Consider the following 4855-nt stretch of genomic DNA (forward strand, 5'->3'; position numbering starts at 1 on the left):
TCCTGTGGCCAACACCTGCCATGTTCCGAACCCCTGGTGGTCAGCACACATCATAGTGACTGGTTGTTCCACCTTTCGGTTTATTTGCATATTAGCCTTTTATTATATTGGACTAGAGGCCCGATGCTCGAAATTCATGAAAGAGTAGGCCTTCCTTCCCCTGGGCTACCAGCACCGGCATCCCTCTGCCATGTTGCACGCTCTGCCTCCTGCTGCCAACACCTGCCATGTTCTGAACCCCTGGTGGTCAGCACACATCATCAATTGTGTTTACCTTTTTAACAAACTTGCTCTTGGTTTGATTTTTTGTATTTTTTATTTTATTTTGTTTTAGTCTCTATATCAAGTGTGGGCAAACTTTTTGACTCAAGGGCCACAATGGGTTCTTAAACTGGACTGGAGGGCTGGAACAAAAGCATGGATGGAGTGTTTGTGTGAACTAATATAAATTCAAAGTAAACATCATTACATAAAAGGGTACGGTCTCTTTTTTTTCTTTAGTTTTATTCATTTCAAATGGGCCGGATCCGGCCCGCGGGCCGTAGTTTGCCCACGGCTGCTCTATATCATTAATTTCTGCTCTAATCTTTATCATTCCCTCCCTTCTACTTACTCGGAGGTTTTCTTGTTGTTCTATTTCTAGTTCTTGAAGTTCAAGGGTTAAATAGCATATTAATTTTTATTGTTGTGTTTTGTTTGTTTTTTGAGGTATGCATGTAGTGCTATGAACTTCTCTCTCAGGACTGCTTTTGCTGTGTCCTAGAGATTTTCTCTTGTTATGTGTTCATTTTCATTTGTTTCCAGGAAGATTTTTATTTTCTTCTTGATCTAATCAATAACTCATTCATTGTTTAATAACTTGCTATTTATCCCCCGTGTGTTTGAATGTTTTGGGATATTTTTACTGGAGTTTATTTTTAATTTCATTCTATTGTGATCTGAGAAAAAGACAGATAGTTCTTAACATGACAGACAAGTTAGGGAAGGCGCAGGCACTGATGATAAATAAAAGTGGTTACAATTCTAGCAAAATAATAACAAGTAATTTTTTTGTGCTCTGTCCTAAGATCAAACAAATGACTAGCATTTTAAAGAGTAGACTTATAACACTGGTGTGGTCCCATGTCATGCCTCCTAGCCAACTCCATTCCAATTTGTCCAGCCTGATTTCTATGTGCAGCAGAGTTAATTATTCAACCTAATTATGTGGGTGCAAAGAACAGGTGATCTGGCAACAGCCACAGGTAAGCCAGAATGTCAGTATAGACATCACTGTGTCATGGAACTGGGGTCAGAGGTCAAGCCCCTTACTTTGGTCTTGTCTCCATATGCCCATGTAGGGCATATGGAGAAAGATTGTCTCTTTCTACATCTTGAAAGTGGAAATAGTATTAATTCCTTAAAGAATTGTATAAATTGTAGCCTTTGTATGCATAACAGCAACTATATGCTTGGGAAATGAAACTTGTCATTATAATAACACAAAGGATCCAAATTTAGAAGACAAGAAGAATGGCAGCAGTGACCACCAGAAATAGGAATTCAAGCCCTGAACAATAGCCACGTCCGCTCATTGTTGGTGTTCTCTGTTTAAGATGGCTAAACTACAATTCACAAACTAGATGATTCATAATCAAAAGTAGAACAAATCCAATTTAGTTCACAGTATTGATACTGCTGTTTGTTCCCATCTGGAGGTTCATCAGCTTCCAGTCCATCTGCTTTATAAAGCTAAGAAAGGACGATGTGTTCACAGTCTGATTTTGGTTGCAAATTGAGAAATACTTTTTGAAGCTATTAACAGTAAGTGGATATGCTCTCGAGGTAGAATAGCAAAACAGTCATTGCTACAGTCAGAGCAAGGCTTCCTGCAGCTACCTCAGTGCTGAGACTGGAAAACCTGCCCTCAGCTGCCCAGGGTGTAGTTGTGACAGCATTTGAGAAGCAGTAGGGGGTGCGTACAGTGGGGGAGGCAGTGAGGATGTGGTGGCAAGGTCAAGGAGGGGAGAAAATTCTTGGCAGGGCGTGCAACATTTTTTATACCTTGCACAGGCTTACGGACACTCACAGTAAACCTCTGGAATGCTTCTGTTTAATCCAAATGATTTCACTTTAGCCTTGAGCAGAGAATAAGCAGGTTACATTTTCAAATTAATTACATTTCCTGAAATCTAAGATAGACTTTATTTTGTTGTAATATTTGGAGATTAGGTTATGCATATTTAATCTATTTGTGGGTATTTTCTCTCTGAAAACTATTATTAAATTCATGATCTATGGGATCTGAACATTGGATAAACATGGCATATAGTCCTCCAGGTGTCCCAGGCCCGCATAATTAGGAGAAGATGTTCTATTTTGTGCTCAGAACCTTAGATGAAGAGGCATGTCACCTGGTCAGTGTTCCTTGATCTTTTTGCTGTGTTGTGATATTATCCTGACACTGAACCCAGACAGTTTTCATTATTAAATATTCTTATTGTTTTCCATTATTAAAAATCAGGCATTGGAAAACACAAAACAAAAAGTTAAACATAATCACTATGAACTCATTAGCCATAGAAAACTATGAGTGCTGCCTGCACCATACACTTCCTGAACATGTTTAATGCACTGTCAAAATTATTTAATGGCACTGTCTTTTCAATATACCAATACATGTGAACATATTTCTATCTATATATATATAAAAGCCTAAGCTACCGGACGACCAGACAACTGGTTGACCCATCACTATGGTGCGCACTGACCACCAGGGGCAGATGCTCAATGCAGGAGTTGCTCCCTAGTGGTCAGTGCGCTCCCACAGCAGGAGAGCTGCTCAGCTGACTGATGGTGCCAGATGCAGGGCTCACAGCTGGCCACTGGAGTCCAGAGCAGCAGTGAACCTACCCAGTGGTGGCAGGCATAGTGGGGCGGGACAAGTGGGAGTGCCAGGCAGGAGCAGCAGGCGGTATTGGACTGTTGGTTTTGGCCCGATCCCCGCAGGCCACACCGAGGGACCCCACCAGTGCACAAATCTGTGCACCTGGCCTTTAGAATGTCAATAAATATGTTTACAACCTCATTTTAAATGGCTGAATAGTATTCGACTATCCAATGTCACTATTTCTAAGCAAGTTTCAGACTCTGAGTGATTACACTACATTGTAACTTGCACATCTGTTCATATGTTTGTTTAGACTAAAGCACCTATAAGACAGGAGGTGTTTTATTTAAACCTGTATTGCAGATACCTTTTACTTGGTAGGTACTCATTAAATATGTTTGTGCATTTGAATTAACTCCATGAACAACAAAAAAATACTTGATGATATGCAAAGTCTAGGAAGATCACGTATTAGTTACTGCTCTAACAAATTACAACCATCTTGATCTTTTATAACAACAGAAACGTATTCTCTCACAGTCTTGGAATCCAGACGTCTGAAATAAGTATAACTGGGCCAAAAGTGCTGGAGGCTCTGAGGGGTCTCTGCCCTTTGTTTCTTCCAGCTTCAGGGGGCTGCCATCATGCTTGCTTGTGGCTAAGCCCCTCATCTCTGGGTCAGAAATCACATTGCCTCACCCTCTCCCCCTGTAAAAGCTCCTACTACCTAGCTCCTATCAGAATAAATGTGGTTGCATTTAACTCCCATCCAGATAATCCAGGATAATCTCTCCCTCTCAATGTCATTAATTTAATCACATCTGTAAAGACACTGGCTTTATTTTTGCCTCATAAGAAAAATGTATGAGATCCAGGAATTTGGACATTGATATCTTTCTTCTTTTGAGGAAGGGGTGTGTGTTTTGTCTCACCACTAATAGTGCATAAATTCAGCTGCAGCTTTTAATCTTAGGTTGTAATTTTCAGAAATATTTATTATGGGTGAGAAAAGTATGCAAGAGGATTCTATGCTATTGTTCAAAATATCCTTTTCTTGAAAAGATTTGGTGTTTGGTGTAATGAGGGCCATTATTTTTCTATTGATTTATAAGGCCCAGTGACTCAATATTATTCAATATCATTATTTGACACAAAAACCTTAGTTTCACTTTTATTTATGAATAAAGTAGGTGGGTATAGCCAAACAGCCCTATGGTACTTAAGTAGAGAAAATAAGAGAAATAAGTAACCAAACCAAACAAAAAGAATCGAGTGAGAGCAAGGAGAAGAAAGTTGGGGAGAAGTCTGCTACACACAGAAAAAGGTGCAGACAGGATGGTGCAAATCAAAACCTCTAATTCTGGCCCCATTTTCTTTCAGCCTGGCATCCCTGGGTCTTTCTTTTAATTAAATGTATTAGGGTGACATAATTGATTAATAAAGTTATACAGGTTTTAGGTATTCAATTTTATAATATTCTAGAGGCCTAGTGCACAAACATTTGTGCACTGGGGGGGAGGCAGGGTCCCTCAGCCTGGCCTGTGCCCTCTCGCAGTCTGGGACCCCTTGGGAGATAACAACCTGCTGGCTTAGGTCTGCTCCCGGGTGGCAGAGGGCAGGCCCAATCTCTAGGTGCAGCCCCTGGTTGGGCTCAGAGCAGGGCCAATTGGGGAGTTTGGGCGCTGCTTCTGTCATGCACAGAGCAGGGCGGATCGGGAGGTTGCGATGCCACCCTCAGTCACGCTCAGGGTAGGACCCATTGGGGGGTTGGGGGACCGCCCCATCACACTCAAGGCAGGGTCGATGGGGAGGATGCAGCGCCACCTCCTGTCATGCACAGAGCAGGGGCAACCATTGGGTTGGGGAGCTACCCACTGTCACGCACAGAGGAGGGTCCATCGGGGTGGTTTGGCACTGCCCCCTGTCATGCACAGAGCAGGGTCGATCATTGGCTTGGGGAGCTACCCACTGTCACGCACAGAGCAG

General features: G+C 42.0%; 1 protein-coding gene across 1 annotated transcript in view; it reads left to right on the forward strand.

Moving 5' to 3' along the window:
• Nucleotides 1–4855, forward strand: part of CNTNAP5 (contactin associated protein-like 5) — an 866926-nt gene that overhangs the window by 48139 nt on the left and 813932 nt on the right. The window lies entirely within an intron of this gene.

Source organism: Myotis davidii, unplaced genomic scaffold, assembly GCF_000327345.1.
Source record: "Myotis davidii unplaced genomic scaffold, ASM32734v1 scaffold249, whole genome shotgun sequence".
Classification (NCBI taxonomy): Eukaryota; Metazoa; Chordata; class Mammalia; order Chiroptera; family Vespertilionidae; genus Myotis; species Myotis davidii.